The sequence below is a fragment of the Symphalangus syndactylus genome, chromosome 6, assembly GCF_028878055.3.
Source record: "Symphalangus syndactylus isolate Jambi chromosome 6, NHGRI_mSymSyn1-v2.1_pri, whole genome shotgun sequence".
Lineage (NCBI taxonomy): Eukaryota > Metazoa > Chordata > Mammalia > Primates > Hylobatidae > Symphalangus > Symphalangus syndactylus.
In genome coordinates this window covers 139,494,454-139,518,018 of record NC_072428.2, presented here as the reverse complement: position 1 = coordinate 139,518,018, position 23,565 = coordinate 139,494,454, and the positions used below count along the sequence as shown (strand labels likewise).

Sequence of the window (23,565 nt, the reverse complement as noted above, 5' to 3'; positions counted from 1 at the left end):
GCCTCTACCCTCCAGATGCCAGTCACCTCTCCCACAGCCCTGAGCACGACAACCAGAATTGTCTCCAGACTTTGCCAAATGTCCCCGGGGAGCAAAATTGCCGTGGTTGAGAGCTACTGCGCTAATGACGATCAGGAGATTTCATTTCTAGACCATTGTTGATTTTCCGGGCTGACTGTCCTCAGCTCTGACTGGAATGTGACAAAAACTAACGTTCTGTCTTTCCTCAGACTATGCCATCTCCAAGCCCGAGGTCCTCTCCCAGATTGGACAAGGGAAGGAGCCCTGCAACTGGCGCTGCCCTGGCCCCAAGATTCCAGATGTTCCTGTGGACCCCAGTCCAGGTAAGGGCTGGGAGAAGGCCAGGGAGGCATCAGGTGATGTGCGGGAAACAGGGACGGAAAGGCCAGGAAGGGTGTGATCTTTCCAGAGAGAGCCGAGGAGAAACATGAAACTTACAGGTTTTATGTCTGAGTTTTTTATAGTTGAGTTTTAATGTCTAACTTACTCAGCTAATGCTCCAGAAACGAACACTTTCTATGAGGGAGACAGGTGACAAACCTAATTTTTTAGGAAGAGACAAAGGCAGGGCACACGTTGAGGGGAGGGAGAGGAGGACACTGAGAGGGAAGTCAGGAGCATAGTGGACACTTGAACAACACAGGGGCCAGGGGCCCCAGCCCCCAGTCCCACGCAGCTGAAGATCTGCGTCTAACTTTTGACTCTCCAAAAAGTTAACGGATAGTCTCCTATTGACCAGAAGCCTTGATACTATGAACAGGGAATAACACATATTTTGTATGCTGTATATGTTATGTATTGTATACTTACAGTAAGCTAGAGAAAAAATGTTATTAGGAAAATCATAAGGAAAAGAAAATATATTTACGAATTAAGTGCAAGTGGGTCATCATAAAGGTCATCATCCTCATTGTCATCTTCAGATTGAGTAGACTGAGGAGGAAGAGGAGGGGTTGGTCTTACTGTCTCAGGGGTGACAGAGGCAGAAGGAAATTCACTTATAAGCCTGCATAGTTCAAACCCATGTTGTTCAAGGGGCAGCTGTGTATTGAAAACAAAATTAATTCAAAGCTTTGCAAAAAGTCAGCCTTGCTTCCGAGAACCAATGTCTGCTTATTTATTTATTTTTGAGATGGAATCTTGCTCTGTCACCCAGGCTGGAGTGCAGTGGCACGATCTCAGCTCACTGCAACCTCTGCCTCCTGGGTTCAAGTATTTCTCCTGCCTCAGCTTCCCGAGTAGCTGGGATTACGGGTACCTGCCATTATGCCCAGCTAATTTTGTATTTTTGTAGAGACGGTTTCACACCTGATGTTAGCCAGGCAGGTCTTGAACTCCTGACAGGCCATCTGCCCGCCTTGGCCACCCAAAGTGCTGAGATTGCAGATATGAGCCACCGCGTCCGAACTCAACCTTAATTTAAGCCAGTAGCAGTTGTAGAACATAAATCCATTGGTCAGCCTTATGGTTTGGTATGATTAGAAGCACACATTTATTTAAGGTGAATCTGGTTACCAGATGTCAGTGTCTCAGATTTCCCTGGAGCCAGTCAGCATCTTTGAAAGTGAAGGGAAGGACAGATGAACACAGGAGAAAAACCAAATTTCTGAAGTGAAGACCTGCTGGGCCATTCGACGAGGGAGACCACATCTCTGCAAGGCTCAACCTCTGATTCCTCCAGAAGACCCACCCTTGACCATCCCACCTGCCTTGGTTTTCCCTTTCGTCTGACACTGAGAAAGGTGGTGATCCGCAGAGGCCCTCCTGTGCTCCACTTGTGTGAAATTAAACGCATCCCCCATATTCATCATCTCATCTCAGACAGATTTGCACTTCCCTGAGGGCAGAAGCATGTTCTGAACTGGCCGCTTGCCCGTCGTCATCAGGACATTGACAGTTTAGTTCTACAGATGCATTTTGAGAATCTTCTAGATGGCAAGGACAGTGCTGAGCGCTAGAGGACATAAAGATGGCCGAGGACAGATACTTTTGGGCTGGAAAAGAGGGTTACAACCCGTGCGTGTCCAGCTTCCTAGCCTGGGTGGGAGGTTCTGGGTGGATGGGTTTTGTTGTATTTACATCATGTGTGGAGGCTTCCCTCACTTCCACAGCATCATTAAACGAGAGTAAAGAGGGGCCTGGAAATATGCTGGTTGCTGGTAAGACCCCGTAACACTCTCTGGCTGCATCGTATGGTGTTCAGCAGCGTCCGTGGCCTCTACCAACCAGTAGAAAAGATGAGTAGACACAAACTCCACTGTCCACGTTGAGCCTGTTGGCTGGGATCCTGTGTGGCCTTTATCCCTGTCCTATTTTTCCAAGGAGCCGAGAATCACAGCTTATCCCTTGCCACATTGGGCCTGGCCCGTCCCCTTGTGAGATCTCACCTTCCCTTCTCACCTCCTGCACATCCCTCCACTGAGCTTTGTGGGACTCAGGGCTCAGCAGACCCGCCAGGTCCTGAGTGTTCCCTGCTCGGACTGAGCTCCAGGGGACTGCAGCCCTCTGAGTGCTTGTCATCCTCTTCCCTGCCTCCCTCTGAGCCCAGGCCCACCGGGGACAGGGTCCTCGCCTCTCATGATTGCATCTCTGCCAGTCTCACTCCCTCTCTAGAGACCCTGCCTTTGGGTCTCAGGCCTCATCTTTTTTGCTGCTTCTGCAGACCTTCCCTCTCTTCTCATCACTCTTCCTGCCCTCAGTCTTGGCCATGGCAGCCTTCTTGTTGATGGTCCTGTGCCCCCTCCACCCATCCCATGGCCACCCATGACTGTGATGACAGTGACTGCACCACACCCAGCATCTCCATCTCCAGCACACCAGTCCCTGGCCGCCTCCTGCTGTCCCTTCAATTCCCTGTCTGGTGTCCTGATTCCAGCAGTTTCCAGTCTTTCAAGACCTGCAAGCCATCAATCTTGCTGCCTTTTCACTGCCCTCACTCCTCATTTCCCTCCATGCCCGCCATTGTGGTCTCCCTTTGCACACAGCCTCAGTGCCCTTGCCCTTGTTTTGTTTATTGTATCCACCTGGTGAAATCCGTTGGTATTCTGCACCTGCAGTCAAACAGCTGCACGTGGCTGCAGAGAACCACATAAGCTGGCTGCTGGTGTCACGTGACATCCACGCCCAGCGACTTCAGTGGGTGCTCTGCCGCGCAGTCACACCGTGCTTCCCTAGCCTAGGGGCCGGCCAACTGTGGCTGATGGCCAAATTTAGCTCATCTGTTTCTGTATGGCCCACAGCTGAGATTGGTTTCACATTTTAACTCCCTTTTTTTAATTAAAGAGAAATACACCACTCACTTGCACAGCCCTCCCCATGCCATCTGCCTGCACCTGTGCCCCTTTCTCTGCCTTCAGTCCTGTGACTGCTAAACTGTTGACTCTCCAGCCAAAGCCCCACTTCCACCTGGCGCTGCATCCCACCCCATGCCAGCTTCTCAAGGGCAGCACAGTCAATCCTGCCTTGACCTGTACCCCTACAGCCACGGCCTGCTTCTCTGCTCTGCTTCGTGGCAGAACCCCTTGGGTACATCTGTGGTTGCTGTCTCTTGCGCCTTCCCTCCCACTCTCTTACCCCCTCCACCAAAACCTCTCCAACCTCGGTTACCAAGGGCCCTCCGTGGTGCTGAATGGTCTGTCTTCTTACTTGGCCTGTTCGTAACACTTGCCATGCCGCTCACTTTCCTCTCACCTGCCACCCACCTTCACTGCTCTCTCTTCGCTGGTTCCTGTTGCCCTGTAGAGCCTCTCAGCCCCAGAGCGCCCCTGGTTTTCACACCCCCTCTCTACTTGCATTTCCTCACTCCCATCGTCTCCCAGGGTCTTGGGGCCACACGTACCATCTAGAAATGTGTGCCTCAAACCTGGGTTTTTGCCCTAAATTCCGCACATCTAGCTGCTTGGCCTGCATCTCCACCTGAGTGTCTCATAGACGTCCCCCTAAACATTCCCAGAGTTGAGCTCCTGTCTTCTCTGAATAGCCTGCTCCTCCCACATTCTCCCCAACCCAGTAAATGGCAGCTCCATCCTTCCATTTGCAGGCAAAACCCCAGGAGTCCTCTCTGACCTCCTCCTCCACATCCCCATCCACTCCACCAGAAGCCCTACTGGCCCACCCTGCCAGGTTTGCCCAGAGTCTGTCCACACCTCGTCCCCTCCACTCTGACACCCAGGCTTATCGTCTCTTGCTGAGGTTGTTGCCAGCCCCTCTGCCCCTGCCCTGATCCCCCAGAGTCTCGTCTCAGCCCAGCAGAGTGATCCCTTTTAGACCCAAGTCCTGGCTTTCCATCTGACCCGCACCGTCGGCTCACCTCCTCCACTTTTCTCTCACTGTCTGCCCAGCTGCACCATCCCTGGTGCTGTTCCCTCCACCCTGTGCCAGGGCCTTTGCAGTGCCCTCTGCTGGGAGTCCTCCTCAGGCAGGTCCCACCTGCAGGCCCTTCCCACCCAGGACTCCGGGCCTACTTTCCTGCTTTGGGTCTTCCGTGTTAGCCTCACGTAATATATATGTTTCCTATTTATAGATTCATTGTATGTCAGGTCTCCCTCATTAGAATGTCAGTTTCAAAAGTACAAAGACTTTTTAGCTGTTTTCTTCGTATATTCATTCTAGGCACCTGGAATATTGCTGAGCGTAGAGTAGGAATTCAATAACTATTTGCTGAATGTATGCCATGCTGTGTAATTTAAAATGTGTGTGTGATGTGTGTGTGCAAAATAACGGACTTTTGATGCCATTTAGGTCTCCCAGGCCTCCCTAGGGCAGCCGCTTGTCCGCTTGTCCTAAATTGTCTGTTTATCCTTTCTATCCACATTTTTTTTTTTTTTTTTTGAGCCGGAGTCTCGCTTTGTTGCCCAGGTTAGAGAGCAGTGGCACGGTCTTGGCTCACTGCAACCTCCGCCTCCCAGGTTCAAGCAATCCTCCTGCCTCAGCCTCTGGAGTAGCTGAGACTACAGGCTCATGCCACCACACCCGGCTATTTTTTGTATTTTTGTTAGAGACAGGTGTGAGCCAGGATGGTCTTGATCTTCTAACCTCGTGATCCACCTGCCTTCACCTCCCAAAGTGCTGGATTACAGGGTGAGCCACTGCGCTGTCCACATTTTAAAACGTCTACTGTGTGCATTGGTAATTGTGAACAATATATGGATTTTTGTGTTTTGAAACGTTACATAGATGTCATCATATTTATCACTCATTATTCTGTATTTCAGACTTATCCATGTTGATACATGTAGATCAAGTTCATTCCTTTTAACAGATGCTTAATATTCCAGAAGCAACTATATTGTAACTTATTTTCCATTCATCCACTTATTGGCACTTAAGCTTTTTCTGATTTTTCACGCTCACAAGCGATTCTGTAGTGATCATTCTTGGGCCTGTCTCTTTGTGCTCCTGTGGGGATGCTACTCCAGAAAACAGACCCAGCAGTGACCTCACCACGTCATAGGCTTGCTTGATTTTGTCTCTGCCGTTGCCATATTGCTGTCCCCAGGAGTACCCCAGTGCCACCCGGTGCTCCCAGCAGCAGCTAACTATGAAGAACCTGTTTCCTTAGTCTTTGCCCAGTTTCTGTAATTACATTTCTGCCAACCTAATGGGGAGAGATCCTTGTCTTAATTCAGGATACCAGAGGCCTGAGCTTCAGGGCTCAAATATTTGCCTTCATGCCTGTTCCTGGCCCTGCCAGTTGTGCTGAGCTAATGGTTTGGGGCCAGCATGGGGCTGGGTCCCATCTGTTAAGGTGTCTCCCTTTTAAAGGCAAAGACTAATAAATGAGGAGAGGGAAGAAGAGAAGACAGTCGGGAAAATGTAGGCCAAGGCCTAAAGTACCCCACTGTGCAGAGGGTGAAAGTGAAGGGGAGAGAGAGTATGGGATGTAGGTAAGAGAAGATAAAACTGAAGCAGGAGAGAAGGAGAGAGGAAGCCTCCAGCTCTAAACAGCAATTATCCAAATTGTTGCCCCACACAGGGACTGAGGAGGCGGCTGCAGGATTCTAGGCAGGAAAGATTTCTAGAAGTCCTCTGATAGGTCCATGGGGAAGGACAGGGTAAGTTCAAAGCCAGATAAAGGTCTGTCTGAAGAACCATTGCCAGTGGTTCACTGAAAATGATGAGAAATTACAATGTATATTAGATCCTTGGGCATGGGAACATAGGTGAAACAGCGTCAATCAGGAAAGTCTAAACAGATGAGAGGGCACATTTTGGGAGCAGAGCATCTGGCTGCATATCAAGTAGTCCCCGGTTCAAGACGGTGTCACTTGTTGGCCCTTCCTTTCACTCTGCCCACGTGTTTGCAATCACTCCGTCCTGTGTCATGTCCCAGTGACCACAGATTTCTCTGATTCCCCACTTCTCCACTTTTCCATGGATTGGATCCTGTCTTCTGGTCACTACTTTTATCTGACACATTGTGGGATTCAGCGAATGGAGGATAAGAGGAAAGAAGAGGAAAGGAAAAGGCAGTTCAACTCCTGCCCCAGAGTGTTCAGTGCAAAGAGGCCCTTTAGCATGAATGTGGATTCTAGTCATGACTTGGTCATTAATCAGGTGTTTTTTGTTTGGGCATGATTTTAAATACTGTCATTTTTTTCTAGATCTGTACCATGTAAGGGAACACATTAAACCAGTGTCTCCAAACCATGAGTCAGAATGGTGCAGGGAGTTGGTTAGAAGCACACATTGTCCCTAGGTCCTTTCCCAGACAGTCTGGCTTAGGAGTCCTCAAGTGGGGCTCAAGAACTTTTGCATTTACCTGGCTCTGCCCAGCCCAGCCTCACCTTTAAAGGGTCTGTTGAGCAACCAATTCTTTGAGTCCTGCCCTTCTAGGCGAGTTTAAAGGATGTTCTGGCTTCAAACCTCAGTGATTTTAATGTCCCTGCCTTCATTCAGACACTGGAGGAGGAAGGATGCTGGTTGTAAGTAGAGCTGGCAGGCAGGTGTGGAGTAGGAACGGGTTGTATGGTGACAAAGCAAGTACACATCTCATGATGATGACAGTCAGGGTGTGGCCATACAGGTTTATAGTTCTTACTGGAGACAGGCAATTAAATGGGGGTATAGCTCAGGGGTAGAGCATTTGACTGCAGATCAAGAGGTCCCTGGTTCAAATCCAGGTGCCCCCTCCCTATTTTCTTTTGTTGGGGTGATCAGACCCAACACCAGGTCGGGGTGACGAAGTCCAGTGGAGTCAAAGGAATGAGAAAAAGACAGTTTGAGAGAGAAAGTGGGACCAGGGGGCCATGGCCAGTCTGGAGGCAGTGAAGGCCCGGAGCTCTAGGAGCACACGCTTTTTATTGGTGCTCAAACAGGTGGTGAGGATGTGGGGATTGAAAGGAGACAGTGTATCAAGTGAATGAGAAACATACGAATAATGGGAGTGCTAGAAGCAAGGAGCCAGCAAGTCTAGCCAGACATGCAAGCCCTGCCTCAGCTTCTCTCCCAACACTCAGCTTTTCTCCCAACATCTTTTCACTCACTGATCATGATAGGATGTTCTACTCTTAGCTTTTCTTCAACACACATGGATTCATTCTGCAAAGCAGGAAAGAGAGGAAGCAGGTCAGGTCTTCACTAGAAAGCCTTGCCTGACACCAGAAGCCTAGAGAAACCCAGTTTCTTGAAGGCTAAGTCAGTGCTCACAGGTCTGGAGAGAACTCTTTTTTTTCTTGCACATCTCAAGCCTCATTTGGGGAATTCACAATTGTGTAAGTTTTGGTGGAAGAGGATCCTGTCTCTGGTTAAGGAAAAAACGAGGTCAGATATGTCCCCCCCCGAATGTTGGTGTGTGAATGAGGGTTCCTCAGAGAAAACAGAACCGATAGGGGCTGTGTGTGTGTGTGTGCGTGTGTGTGTGTGTATGCGCGCGCACATAGAGATTTTAAGGAATTGGATCATGCCATTGTGGGGGCTCGCAAATCTGATGTCTGCAGGGCATGGCAGCAGTCTGGAGACACAAGGAAGAGTTGAGGTTGCAGCTCGAGCCTGAAGACAGCGTGGAGGCAGAGTTCCTTTCTTGGAAGACAGCAGACATTTCCTCATAAGGTTTTCATCTGATCGGATGAGGCCCACCCACATTTTGGAGGGTAATCTGCTTTACTCAAAGTCTATAGATTGAATGTTAATCACATCTAAAAGATACTTTCACAGCAGCATCCAGATTGCTATGGACAAACGTCTGGCCACCATGGCCTAGCCAAGCTGACACATTTAAGGAAAAAAAATTTTTTTTTGAGACAAACAGGGTTTCCCTCTGTTACCCAAGCTACAGTGTCGTGGCGTGATCTCAACTCACTGCAGTCTCCATCTCCTGGGCTCACAGCCTCCCGAGTAGCTGGGACCACAGGTGCGCACCACCGCACCCAGCTAATTTTTGTATTTTTCGTAGAGATAGGGTTTCGCCATGTTGTCTAGGCTGGTCTCAATCTTCTGACCTCAAGTGATCCACATGCCTCAGCCTACCAAACTGCTGGAATTACAGGCGTGAGCCACTGTGCCTAGCTGACGCATAAAACTAACCAGCACAATTGGTAATGGCTTCAGTTTGGCCAACTATATTCTCCTAAACAAGACTGTGAATGTTGAATAAATCCTACATAGAGGCAGGGTGAATTTGGAATTCATTCTGGAGATGGCAGAGCTCTGGCAATGGCAGTAGGGCCAGAGGCTGCAGCCAGCGTCTGTTGTGGTGGCAGTGGCGGCTCCCAAGCCAGGGTGGGCTGAGGTCCTGCCTGGTTTTTTTGTTTGTTTGTTTTGAGGCAGAGTCTCGTTCTCTTGCCCAGGATGGAGTGCAGCAGCACGATCTTGGCTCACTGTAACCTCCGCTTCTGGGGTTCAAGCGATGCTCCTGCCTCAGCCTCCCGAGTAGTTGGGACTACAGACACCCGCCACCACACCCAGCTAATTTTTGTATTTTTAGTAGAGACGAGGTTTCGCCATCTTGGCCAGGCCGGTCTGAAACAGCTGACCTCGTGCTCCACCTTCATCGGCCTCTCAAAGTGCTGGGATTACAGGCATGAGCCACCGCACCCAGCCGGTCCTGCCTATTTGACGAGCCTGGCTCTGCAGGCTTCTCTGAGGTGCATGAGTTTCTTGCCACCCTGTGAGCAATTGCCCCCTGTGTCTACAGTAACATTAGATGACGTCTTCTTTAATCAAAGCGCCCTTGCTGGTACCAGGGATGTGTAACAAGTGATTACAGAAACGTGAAGGGAATGTGAATTGGAAATCTGGCCTCATTAAACTTGAAGGTAATGATAATCTAGGTAGTTTATGGGGATAGAATTCCAGAAGTCCATATCAGACTGTAGAAAAGTTGAGTAACTTTTGCCTGCAGTTCCATCAGGACAGATTTGTAGTTCCCAGATTATAAGTGGCCTCTGGGCAGGATGGCTGGTCCTACCAGTTTTAAGGCAGATAGCTCACGTGTCACCCTGTATGATGTGTTCTACATGGACTAAAACACAGGCCTTTTTCTGACTGTATAACAAAACTCTGATCTCCTGCCACCGAATAAGTGGAACAGCTGAAAATGAGAGCCAGGGCTGATCCCTGTGGCTTGCCAAACTTTGATGTCCATGGAATTGGCAGCTTCCCCCAGTCTCCCAGCTGCAAATAGGTCAGTGATTAAGAGGGCAGAACTTCAGGAATTGTAAGATGGATTTATGGGAGCATTTGGAAAACTTGATTTATCCCAAATCACCAACCCTACCTAATCTCCAAGCCTGCCGCTTCTTCCTGCCTGAAAGCCAACCAGCCCAGATGGAAGGGTTTTCACTGCAAGAGATTGGGTTCCCCACCCTCATGGTCTCTTGACCTGCAGTGAGAGTAAGATCTCAGTTGAGCCTGGGCACCAGTTGCTGGGAGGCGAAGACACAGATACCAAAATCAGTTCCAGCTGGCTAATGTATGTCAGCAAAAACTTCAAGACCATGTGTGGATACAGATTATTGGAGTACTTCATAAAGTAGAAAGACTGTAGTTTTAAATGAGCCTGAATTTTTTATTAGGAGTGTACCCAATTAAAATTCTATTTAAGATACCATAGCTAGAGCAGCTGGGATAAAACTGTTTGCTCTGTTGGTGGACCTAAGCCTGGATTCACAGGAGGCCAATTCTAAATGCATTTGAGATACTAGGGATTTCTTGCTATAATGTAGAAAGAATCCATAGGCTTCAGGGGGTAGGTAAGTTAGAGTGGATTTATCACATGTGACTTAACCTGGCTTGAAAAATACGTAGGTGTGTGGAGCTTCTACATTCGTAAAAAGAGTTCTGGTAGCTGTTGTCTGTGGACAGAGATGCTGGTGGGAGGGATGATAGCGGAAAGGGAGCCTCTGATTTCAGTGGGGCTGGGAGGATCCTAGGGTGTCAGAGGCCAAGCACTGTGATACTTTAGCCCGAAGTGAAGTTTGGCTGTTATTCCATGGTCTGTGCCACACAGGTCTTGGCTGTGGCTCATCAGTGGTGAGGATTTTTGGCCTGAGAATGGGGAGCCCATCGTGACCCCCTAGATGTGTAGACCTGAACTACCACCATAGCTGGCACAATGGAGGTTCCTGACCTCTGACCCATTCCCCAGGTCTGAATCTGCTCAAAGAACCTGCCTCCCTTGATGATAGGGAAGCCAAGCTTGAGAAAAGGACTCTGCCAAAATATCCAGTCATGGACAGTAAATCCTTCTGCCCGATTTCCCATATTAGGCCCTTCAGCTATTTGCCTGGAAACTACATGGAGGAGTAGGAAATATCCACATAATTTGGGATTATTGGTGGCTCTGCTGCATCTGTGAAGCTTCTGGAGATCCAGTAATTTGGGTAACATCAGAATATCCCAGAAAAGAAGACATCCTGCATCTTGCTTTGTTTAGCTACCACCATCAGAGGGGGCTCGAGAGACCACAGTTACTACCCATGGTGTGCTCCTCTCACCCAAAAGGCTACAGACTGCAAGGTTTTCATCACATAATAATGAGATGAGCCTTAGAGGACTGATCAAAAGGTTCCAGTCGGCTTGCCCTTTACCTATTCTTATTTTTATTTACTGATTTTGGAATCTGACTCCAGCTTCCTTTCTCTTACTGGAGCCCATGATCTGTATCTGTCTGCATGGAGGAGAGAGAAGAGGTTGATGACATCAGGTCAGTCCTCTGGGAAGTCCCAGCTGACTTCCTCCATCATCTCGCTCCTTGCCTGCAGTCTCACAGAGCCTCCCAGAATCCTACTTTTCCCCAATCCTTGGTCTGGGTAGGCCAGGGTGTGAGTCTGCAGCAGCCCCAGATGGGAAATCCAGAACCTGAGGGCACAGAGCCAAAGTCCAGGGTGCAGCACACTAAGCTCAGAAATCTAAGCTCATTAGATTTCTCATGCCCATTGAAGGCGGGCGTGAGACTGTGGCTGTTTCAGGTTCTCCTGTGCCACAGTGGAGGCTGGGTGCTGTGCAGAATACAGCAGGACTTAGAGACATGGCCCAGCCCTCTTGGGGATCACGTGGATGTCCTTGGGGAGATTTTGGACTACTATGCAAAAGTGCTGGAGTGGTACCCAGAGGGCTGCAGGAGGCAGGGGTCTGTGCCTTACAAACTTTAAAGTCCATAAAATCATTTGAGGGCTATTGAGTCTGCACTTCAGAGATGCTATGCATCAGGGATTAGATAGGCTATGTCATTTTTCCCCAAGTGGGTGGATTGGGTGGAGCTTATGACCCAGGACCCACTTCGGTGATTAAAACAGGGTAGGGGGCCCCTGGATTTGAACCAGGGACCTCTTAATCTCTAGTCAGATGCTCTACCCCTGAGCCATACACCCAGTCATAGGAGGATAGTGTAATTAACACAATTTTCATGTGTTGACACAACAAGAGCAAGACCCAGCTCTGCCGGTTTGGATGTCCAGGCCAGTTCTGTTTCTCTGAACTCTGGCCTCCCGTCACTAATACTTATTTCTCCATCATCACTTCTGGCTAAGGACACCCTGGTGGCCTTGTTGACCTTTATAAATGGAGAGACCCTTCAGGTCATCCAGATAATTCTCTTAGTAGCAATTGTTGGGCATCATGTGAGGTGTGCTAGGCTGGGGACAGAACTGTAACTAGGTGACACCACCTTTCCCTGCACTGAAAGGAGACCCAGTGGCTGTGTCTGGAGACTTGTATTTGACATAGAATACTGTTCGTGATAATTTGTCAAGTGAAAAGCAAATTTCTTTTGCTAAAAAAAAAAAAGATACCCCAAAAATAATAGTCTTTTAAAAATGTGGCACATATACACCATGGAATACTATGCAGCTGTAAAAAAGAACGAGATTATGTCCTTTGGAGCAACATGGATGGAGCTGCAGGGCATTATCCTTAGCAAACTAACACAGGAACAGAAAACCAAATACTGCATGTTCTCACAAGTGGAAGCTAAATGATGAGAACACATGGACACAGAACGGGAACACTACACACTTGCACTTGAGGGTGACAGGAGAGATCAGAAAAAATACATATGCATAGTACATGGCTGACGAAATAATCTATATGCCAAATCTCCATGACATGAGTTTACCAATATGACAAACCTGCACGTGTACCCCTGAACCTAAAATAAAGTTAGAAAAAAAAAAGATTTTCTACAGAGTACCACTTGTAGGAATTTGTCCTTCAAAAATATTCCTGTCATTGCATGAAGACACATATATGTGGAGATTCATGGACAGCGGTTTTTAAATTCCTCACAGCAAACACTGGAGACCATCTAAATATCCATTGGCAGGGAATTGGTTAAAACCAGGCTTTGTCGCTTACCCTGGAGGGGATGAGGAGAATGTGAAGATGCAGAGAAGCAGAGGATGCTGAGGGGACTCTATACCTTGGTCTTCTCTGTGAGGTAGAAAACAGGTCATCCAAAGAGAATAAAGGAGGTAGGGTGGGAATCATTACTTGGGAAGAAGGGCAAAGCCTGAACCAGGCACTGTGGGAAATGGAGAAGAGGTGAATTAGAAAGGAATAGACTCATTGCTCATTAGAGAGAGGCACTGGTTGAGGTCAGACTGGCATAGATTTGCAGTGGGACCATTTGTCTGGCTCTACAATTTACTCCAGCAAAGACTGGCTCCCCTAGAGCAAAGGTGGGAAAGGCCAATGGCAAGTGTATCCGCAGAAGCAGAAGGGCTCATGAGGGAGGTATACAGACCACAGGCCAAGCCCTCAAAGGAGCTGGAATCATGACTGAGAGGCCAAACATGGGGTCCATAATAGGCAGGCAGATAGCTGAGCCCCAAGGTGGCTCTGAGGTCATGGGAACAGAGAGGTAAACAAGATTAAGGTCAAAATGAGGATAATGAACCCTTTTCTGTAACAGTCAGTACACGTAAACATCAGAAGAGGTGTCATTGAAGGAGTTTTCGGATTCTAAGATCTTGGAATAAGTGGTGACCAAGTTTGGCAATGAATGTTGAACAACGAAAATAACAAAGGATTATAGCAAAATGGAAAGAAGCAAACAAACCAGAAGCTTAACAGCTACCACTTAAAAGTACGCAGCTAGGTGGTGCAGGCATGGCTTTCCATAGGGTCAAGAACTCAAGTTCTTCTTTCTGGCTGTCTGGCTGGCTTCGCTTTCATTCCAGCATGACATCACCCACATTGGCATCTCATCGACCTCAGAGGCAGCAGGAAGATGGAAAAGACAAGTCTTTCCTGTAAGGACGCCCATCACTTTCACCTGAATCTCATTGACCAGCCTTATGGCTGTGGCCTCACAGCTCCAAGAGGGTCTGGGAAATGCAGATTTCCTTCTGGGAAGCCATGTGCCCAGCTGGTAAACAAGAAGCACGGTAGAAGACACTACTGGAAAATGCTGACTGTCTGCCTCACCACACCCCTTAAGAGCCGCATGAGTGGAGTTTGTGAACATTCGTAGAGGCAGCAGGATGGAAATCTCGGGAGGCCTTAGCATTGGAAGCACATTGCCATGGTGTTTGAAATTCCTGAGGACAGAAGGAGAGGGCGGTGAGGAAAATAAGATTGTTAGCCTGGTTCTAAAAGTGTCCACTGTTTGTGGAGTCCAGTATATCACAGAAGGCATGAATGTTGAGAGGAGAGAGTGGTGAAAGAAGATGGCTTGGAGAGAGGAGAAGCATGGAGAGATGGTGGAGGAGCTGGGGTCTGGAGGCAACTTGGAGAATGAGGCTGAGAAGGTGACCCCACCCTCTCCGTTAAAGTTACTTATACTTTAACATGTTGACATTTCATCCTCTGCAAACTGTCTTGGCCTTCTGAGGGCATACTCATTGGGCAATAGATCTTGGTGGTTCCTCTTGGAAATAGAAGACCAGTACTACCCCATCCCAGGCAGAATGACTGGATCCAGAAGGGGTACAATTAAGACAACTAGGAAATGCTGAAAGAGCCTTTGTTCCTGGAAGATGCTATTCTGGTCTAGTTTTAAGTGCTGTCCACATAAGTGTGAAATGAAAATCAATCTTGGGGCCCTCAAATCACTAAGCTAAAGGCAAAAGTCAAGCTGGGAACTGCTTAGGGCAAACCTGATTTTATTCCAAGTCACCCCTCTGCTTACGAGATAAATCTGTATCAGATTGCCTCTTTTAGAGAGACTCATTAGAAACGCAAAAGGAATGCAACCTTTTGTGTCTACCTGTGACCTGGAAGCCCCCTCCCAGCTTCCAGTTGTCCCACCTTCGCCTGGCATTGTCCCACCTTTCCAGATGGAACGAGTGTGCATCTTACACATATTGATCGATGGCTCATGTGTCCCTAAAATGTATAAAACCAAGCTGTGCCCCTACCACCTTGGGCACAGGTCGTCCGTCAGGACTCGCCTGAGGCGGTGTCACAGACGCGCATCCGCGGCCTTGGCAAAATTCACTTTCCTAATTAACTGAGACCTTTCTCTAGATATTCGGGGTTCAAATAAGGATGAATAAGAAGAGGCAGAGTGGGAACACTGCAGTCTTGGGCTAAGGAGTCTTCTTGGAAGCTCTGCTGAAGCGGGGTCTTGCCCTTAGCTGCAGTCTAGAGCCCCCTGGGAAGCTTTCACCAGCCTGGGCCCCACTCTAGATGTTCCGATTTAATTGGTCTGGGGTGGGGCCCGGGAAATGGCACTTTTACGGACTCTTCAGGTGATTCTAGTTTATACCTGGGGTTAAGAACCATCACATTCTAGCCTCACCATTGCTGGTTTCAGGAAAAAACAAAACAAACAAACAAAAAAGAAACATTTACCCTAGTGTCTAAGTGTCTAATAAGGAAGAAGTTAAAATGTGGGCACCTATGTAAAAATGTCAACATTGAAAATGCGGAGGGGGTATCTGGAATCGAACTGGGGGCCTCTTGGTCTGCAGTCAGATGCTCTAACCCTGAGCTATACCCCCTCCTGCTGCTGTGGGGGTCAATTAATGTCTTTGACTTGTGCGGTCACACCCAGATGACCAGTCACCTATGCGTTGCCACTTCACAATGGAAGCTCCTAGGAGCTGCCCGGTCTACCTCAGTGAAAACTCATTGACCTTGTGCATAACAGGAGGCAGTCCCCGCTCCTCAAATACCCCCGTGCCTGTGTCTTCCCTGCCTTGAGTCCTTGGTTGCGGGCAGCAGCCTGGAAAAGCACTGCCAGTGGCCGCTAGAATGGCCTTGAGAGTCAACCTCCAGTACCTGTTATGGTGGGCACGTACAAGAGAAACTTTGTGTGACTGAGGTGTCTGTTCTAAAACACTTAATGACAGAGTTGGGCCTGGCTCTCCTGGTCCAGTGTTGCAACACAACTACAATCTAGGACAGAAGGTGATTCTTCCAACTTTCACTTCTTCAATTAATATTAATGGAGAATGATAGAGAAGGAGCGACTCCAAGAAATAGTGAGAAGGCGCTAGCTGAGTAGATTTTGGAATCCCCAAAAGCCTTAAGAGGGCCAACGTTACCATAGTTTCAAGAACCAAAATATGTTGCTAGACAACAACCCCACTTGACTCATTTTTGTCTTCAAGGGACAGGGTGTTTTCCTGTCATCCAGGCTGGAGTGCAGTGAAACAATTATAGCTCACTTCAGCCTCCCAAGTAGGTGGGACCACAGACAGGTGTGTACCATCATACCCAGATAATATATTTTATTTTTTTTTGTAGAGGTGAAGTCTCACTATGTTGCCCAGGCTGGTCTTAAACTCCTGGCCTCAAGCGATCCTCCTGCCTTGGCCTCCCAAAGCGCTGGGGTGAGAGACATGAGCCACTGTGTCCAGCCTCCCACGTGACCTTCCTGATGGCAGGCAGAACCCTGTCGTTTCTAGAAGGCAGACTTGGAGGAACACTTGGGTTAACTCCTTTTCACCTCCTCAGCTGTGCCAAGGCCCCGCCTCTGCTCTTGTCATAGGAGCTGGTAAACTGTCTCTTCTTCAAACTGCCTTTCTTTCCTACTGGAATTTTGTCCTTTACCCACAGGCCTTTGCCTTGTAGCCCTGGGCACCTTCTCCGAAGGCAGCCAACAGCCAGCCACTCCTCTCTGCTCCTGGCCCGACAGCCTCGGGAAACACTCAATTCCGCAGTGGTTTCTATGATAGCGTTAAAATCCTCTGGGTTTCCCTTTTCGGCAGTAGGGTGGACTGCCAAGGAAGATGCGGAGGATTGATGAGCCTGCAAGAGCACAGAACTCCCCCACTGGCAGGGCCTGGGCAGCAGCCTGGCGGGCGGATCACCTGAGGTCGGGAGTTTGAGACCGGCCTGAGCAACATGGAGGAACCCCGTCGCTACTAAAAATACAAAATTAGCCGGGCCTGGTGACTCTTGCCTGTAACCCCAGCTACTCGGGAGGCTGAGACAGGAGAATTGCTCAAACCCGCGAGGCGGAGGTTGCCGTGAGCCAAGGTCGCGCCATCGCACTCCAGCCTGGGCAACAAGAGCGACGTCCAGGAAGTCGCAGAAGACCCTGGACATCACTGGATTCTGGAGGCCCAGATGTCGGTAGTGCAATGATGAATGGGCATTTCCAAGAAGAAGTCTTAGGCCCCACCCATGGTGAGGAATCAGGAAGGAGACAGTCTTGCACAAAGGCAGGATACGAGAAGGGCTAAGCAGTGGCCGGGCGCAGTGGCTCACTCCTGTAATCCCAGCACTTTGGGTGGCTGAGGTGGGCAGATCACCAGGTCAGGAGTTGGAGACCAACCTGGCCAATGTGGTGAAACCCGGTCTCTACTAAAAGTACAAAAATTAGCCGGGTGTGGTGGCGGGCACCTGTAATCTCAGCTACTCGGGAGGCTGAGGCAGGAGAATCGCTTAAAATGGGAAGGCGGAGGTTGCAGTGAGTCGAGATCGCGCTGCTGTACTCCAGCCTGGGCAACGGATGGAGATTCTGTCTCAAAAAAAAAAAAAAAAAAAAAAAAAAAGCGTGTATTTCATGGATTGTTGTGTAGATTGAATGAGTTAATCTGCATAAAGCACTTAAAACAGGACTGGCACGTAGTAAATTCTGTATACCGTTTGCTGAACAGATAGAAAGCTCACAGAGAAATCAGCTAACATCCATGAGAGCCAATAAACACAAGTAAGAGAATAAAAACCCACATGGCAGGAGAAGGTATTTATTGCACATAACTGATGAAGGGTTTATTCCCAAAATATATAGAGTATTGCAGAAGACAATTAAAAAATGGACAACTTAGTAGAAAAATGAAGAAGAGACTTGAGCAGTCACTTCACAGAAGAGGACATCCACGCGACCAATAAGCCTATGAAAAGATGCTCAAACCTCATGAGTCTAGAAAGGCGCAAATTAGGCCGGGTGTGGTGGCTCACACCTGTAATCCCAGCACTTGGGGAGGCCAAGGCAGCCGGATCACCTGAGGTCAGGAGTTCCAGACCAGCCTGACCAACATGGAGAAACCCCATCTCTATTAAAAATACAAAATTAGCCAGGCCTGGTGGCGCATGCCTGTAATCCCAGCCACTCAGGAGGCTGAGGTAGGAGCATTGCTTGAACCCGGGAAGCGGAGGTTGCGGTGAGCCGAGATCGTGCCACTGTGCTCCAGCCTGGGCAACAAGAGCGAAACTCCATCTCCAAACGAAAAGAAAAGAAAGGTGCAAGTTAAACCACAGTGAACTATCGCTAGAATAGTTGCTAGGCTGGTTAAAGTGAAAGAGACCGATGTTACTCAGTGATGGTATGTGGAGCCATAGTAACTCTCATCCCCTGCTGGTGGTAGTGTCATTTGCCGGAACCACTTTAGAAAACCGTCCGACCTTACTGGCTAAAGCCAAAACTAGAAACACCCACTTCCTCAACAATTGTATTCCTAGATACGGAGATTAGAGAGTGTCTATGTACATGCAGGATTCTTGTTCGTAGCGGCATTCCTTTCAGTCTTCTGTATCTTGATTTAGGAGGTGGGTACATTTGTGTGTGTGTGTGTGTGTGTGTGTGTGTGTGTGTGTGTGTACAAATTAATTGAGCTGTACGTTAAAGATTTCTATACCTTATTGTAAGTTATATTTTAGTGAAGAGTAAATAAAAAGGAAGATGTTGATAGTTGTCTTCATTTCTGGAATGTCTTAGTGGATTCATTTAAAGAAATAGAGTCTTTTGCTCCTCGATTCAGTTTCCATTTCCCTTTTATTTAAGAACATTTTTGTCTTTCAGTTTTCAATTTAAAGCTTTCACGACCCCACCGTTAAATAATATTTCTTTTTATATTTCAGGTAGACAGGTAGTAGCGTATCAAGGAGGTAGAATGTTTGTCCTCGCTTCCAAGAATTTTTTTTTAAATCACGAAGCTGTGTTGGATTTGATTGGATGTTTTTCTTTATCTATTTGAATGACGTGATTTTTCTCCTTTAATCTGTTGTCTTAGTTTAGATTTCTTTAGAAAGAGACTCTGAAACTAAAATGTAAGAGCAAGTAGTTTATTTGGAAGATAAGTTCAGGAAACACCAGTAGGGAGTGGGAAGTCAGTCAGAGAAAGCAAAGAAGCCAATAAAAGGTGGTGTCAGTCTAAATAACAGGCAGAGAGAAGCTCTCTGAAAAGTAATGTAACTTATTTAGAGACTGAGCATTGGCAATGGGAATACAGGTGTCACAGTAAACTATGTTTGAGGAAGTTGTGGTAAGGGAAAGGTTCGTGTTTTCTTTGTTTATTTGTTTGTTTGTTTGTTTTATTTTGCTTGGGGGACGGAGTTTTGCTCTTGTTGCCCTGGCTGGCGTGCAATGGCAAGATCTCGGCTTACTGCAACCTCCGCCTCCCGGGTTCAAGCGATTCTCCTGCCTCAAGAAGCAGGGTAAAAGACACTAGTGGAAAACGCTGACTGTCTGCCTCACCACACCCCTTGAGAGCCGCAGTGAGTGGAGTTTGTGAACGTTCGTAGAGGCAGCAGGATGGAAATCTCGGGAGGCCTTAGCATTGGAAGCACATTGCCATGGTGTTTGACATTCCTGAGGACAGGAGGAGAGGGCGGTGAGGAAAATAAGATTGTTAGCCTGGTTCTAAATCTGTCCACGGTTTGTGGAGTCCCGTATATCAGAGAAGGCATGAATGTTGAGAGGAGAGAGTGGTGAAAGAAGATGGCTTTGAGAGAGAAGAAGCATGGAGAGATGGTGGAGGAGCTGGGGTCTGGGGGCAACGTGGAGAATGAGGCTGAGAAGATGACCCCACCCTCTCCGTTCCAGAGGTTGAAGGGGAGGGATGGCTTCAGGGGAAAGCTGGCCTTCAGGTGTACAAGGTTGAATAAAAAGGCAGACTTGCAGGGAAAGGCTAAGGAGGAAGGAGCCTGTTTACAGAGTGGCTGCAGGGCTGGCGGGCTTGGGTGGAGGATCTGAAACAGTAATGGGGATACAGGAAGGAGACTGCCCCGAGAGACCGTTTCCACTAATAGAAGGCATTGGAGGGCAGGGACGGTAAAGGGGCAAGTACCCACGTTCTAGGCCAAAGCTCTAAGTGTTTGTGAAACTGGAACAGCAAAAGCTACTTCTTAAAAACCTTAAGATTTTGTGGGTATCTAGTGAGCGTATATATTTACGGGGTATATGAACTGTTATGAAACAGGCGTGCAATGGGAAATAAGCTCATCACGGGGAATGGGGTGTCCATCCCCTCTAGCGTTTATCCTTTGAGTTACCGATGCCACTTTTTTGCGTGGGGGTGGGTGTGGGTGGGGGGAGTACTAAATAAAAAGTTCACATCTCTTGTTAACAAAAGGAATCTACTTTAATGAATAGGAAATTAGGCAGCACATCACTGAAAATAAAAGCAGCTCTGTTTTTCAGGCCACTACATCTTGTACTAATAAGGAGAGTCACAGGATGCAGCATATTTTCAACTCAGAGGAGTAGAGCAAAGCGCCATTTGCTAAATGATCAAATTAGACAGAGCCTCAAGTGACACTACACTTGACCAGGCTCTGTCTTCAATGCCTGCTTCTCTGTTGTGTTTTCCTGCCATTCAATGTAAAGATAGTAAGACTTTCTTGCTTTCAGATAGTTTTATTACAGGAACGTGTTTTTAACCTATCTAAAATATAAACTTCTGTTGTGTACATAAATCTGAATTATTAAATGTATTTTAGGTACTTTTTAAAAAGGTTCATAAAACATGATTAGTATAAGGGATACTAAAAATCATGAATTGTGCTTCTGAATTCTATGCTGTGTAGCTGAACCTCCATGAATTTTAAGATTTGTGTCAGAAAAGCTGTTTGTTCTCTAAAGCATAGAACGCCATGACATCCTCTAGTTTTTGAGATGGTTGATGTGATTCAGTGATCCCTTCTGCAGAAGTTCGCCTTTAAAGCTTAGCTGTGACGTAAAATTGCCGTTGATAATTGGAACATCTGAACACAACGTAGAACTTTACTTATGCTTTAACATGTTGACATTTCATCCTCTGCAAACTGTCTTGGCCTTCTGAGGGCTTACTCATGGAGCAATAGATCATGGTGGTTCGTCTTGGAAATAGAAGACCAGTACTACCCCATCCCAGGCAGAATGACTGGATCCAGAAGGGGTACAATTAAGACAGCTAGGAAATGCTGAACGAGCCTTTGTTCCTGGAAGATGCTGTTCTGGTCTAGTATTAAGTGCTGTCCACATAAGCGTGAAATGAAAATCAATCTTGGGGCCCCCAAATCACTAAGCTAAAGGCAAAAGTCAAGCTGGGAACTGCTTAGGGCAAACCTGATTTTATTCCAAGTCACCCCTCTGCTTACGAGATAAATCTGTATCAGATTGCCTCTTTTAGAGAGACTCATTAGAAACGCAAAGGAATGCAACCTTCTCTGTCTACCTGTGACCTGGAAGCCCCCTCCCAGCTTCCAGTTGTCCCACCTTCGCCTGGCATTGTCCCACCTTTCCAGATGGAACGAGTGTGCATCTTACACATATTGATCGATGGCTCATGTGTCCCTAAAATGTATAAAACCAAGCTGTGCCCCTACCACCTTGGGCACAGGTCGTCCGTCAGGACTCGCCTGAGGCGGTGTCACAGACGCGCATCCGCGGCCTTGGCAAAATTCACTTTCCTAATTAACTGAGACCTTTCTCTAGATATTCGGGGTTCAAATAAGGATGAATAAGAAGAGGCAGAGTGGGAACACTGCAGTCTTGGGCTAAGGAGTCTTCTTGGAAGCTCTGCTGAAGCGGGGTCTTGCCCTTAGCTGCAGTCTAGAGCCCCCTGGGAAGCTTTCACCAGCCTGGGCCCCACTCTAGATGTTCCGATTTAATTGGTCTGGGGTGGGGCCCGGGAAATGGCACTTTTACGGACTCTTCAGGTGATTCTAGTTTATACCTGGGGTTAAGAACCATCACATTCTAGCCTCACCATTGCTGGTTTCAGGAAAAAACAAAACAAACAAACAAAAAAGAAACATTTACCCTAGTGTCTAAGTGTCTAATAAGGAAGAAGTTAAAATGTGGGCACCTATGTAAAAATGTCAACATTGAAAATGCGGAGGGGGTATCTGGAATCGAACTGGGGGCCTCTTGGTCTGCAGTCGGATGCTCTAACCCTGAGCTATACCCCCTCCTGCTGCTGTGGGGGTCAATTAATGTCTTTGACTTGTGCGGTCACACCCAGATGACCAGTCACCTATGCGTTGCCACTTCACAATGGAAGCTCCTAGGAGCTGCCCGGTCTACCTCAGTGAAAACTCATTGACCTTGTGCATAACAGGAGGCAGTCCCCGCTCCTCAAATACCCCCGTGCCTGTGTCTTCCCTGCCTTGAGTCCTTGGTTGCGGGCAGCAGCCTGGAAAAGCACTGCCAGTGGCCGCTAGAATGGCCTTGAGAGTCAACCTCCAGTACCTGTTATGGTGGGCACGTACAAGAGAAACTTTGTGTGACTGAGGTGTCTGTTCTAAAACACTTAATGACAGAGTTGGGCCTGGCTCTCCTGGTCCAGTGTTGCAACACAACTACAATCTAGGACAGAAGGTGATTCTTCCAACTTTCACTTCTTCAATTAATATTAATGGAGAATGATAGAGAAGGAGCGACTCCAAGAAATAGTGAGAAGGCGCTAGCTGAGTAGATTTTGGAATCCCCAAAAGCCTTAAGAGGGCCAACGTTACCATAGTTTCAAGAACCAAAATATGTTGCTAGACAACAACCCCACTTGACTCATTTTTGTCTTCAAGGGACAGGGTGTTTTCCTGTCATCCAGGCTGGAGTGCAGTGAAACAATTATAGCTCACTTCAGCCTCCCAAGTAGGTGGGACCACAGACAGGTGTGTACCATCATACCCAGATAATATATTTTATTTTTTTTTGTAGAGGTGAAGTCTCACTATGTTGCCCAGGCTGGTCTTAAACTCCTGGCCTCAAGCGATCCTCCTGCCTTGGCCTCCCAAAGCGCTGGGGTGAGAGACATGAGCCACTGTGTCCAGCCTCCCACGTGACCTTCCTGATGGCAGGCAGAACCCTGTCGTTTCTAGAAGGAAGACTTGGAGGAACACTTGGGTTAACTCCTTTTCACCTCCTCAGCTGTGCCAAGGCCCCGCCTCTGCTCTTGTCATAGGAGCTGGTAAACTGTCTCTTCTTCAAACTGCCTTTCTTTCCTACTGGAATTTTGTCCTTTACCCACAGGCCTTTGCCTTGTAGCCCTGGGCACCTTCTCCGAAGGCAGCCAACAGCCAGCCACTCCTCTCTGCTCCTGGCCCGACAGCCTCGGGAAACACTCAATTCCGCAGTGGTTTCTATGATAGCGTTAAAATCCTCTGGGTTTCCCTTTTCGGCAGTAGGGTGGACTGCCAAGGAAGATGCGGAGGATTGATGAGCCTGCAAGAGCACAGAACTCCCCCACTGGCAGGGCCTGGGCAGCAGCCTGGCGGGCGGATCACCTGAGGTCGGGAGTTTGAGACCGGCCTGAGCAACATGGAGGAACCCCGTCGCTACTAAAAATACAAAATTAGCCGGGCCTGGTGACTCTTGCCTGTAACCCCAGCTACTCGGGAGGCTGAGACAGGAGAATTGCTCAAACCCGCGAGGCGGAGGTTGCCGTGAGCCAAGGTCGCGCCATCGCACTCCAGCCTGGGCAACAAGAGCGACGTCCAGGAAGTCGCAGAAGA

At 48.1% G+C, this 23,565-nt stretch overlaps 1 non-coding gene and 1 pseudogene across 1 annotated transcript; both read left to right on the top strand.

Annotated features, from left to right (window-relative positions):
* Positions 1-23,565, top strand: part of LOC129485176 (zinc finger protein 746-like) — a 112,006-nt pseudogene that overhangs the window by 4,363 nt on the left and 84,078 nt on the right.
* On the top strand, positions 7,080-7,151 carry TRNAC-GCA (transfer RNA cysteine (anticodon GCA)). Its single transcript has one exon. It is a non-coding gene; the product is annotated as a tRNA-Cys (tRNA).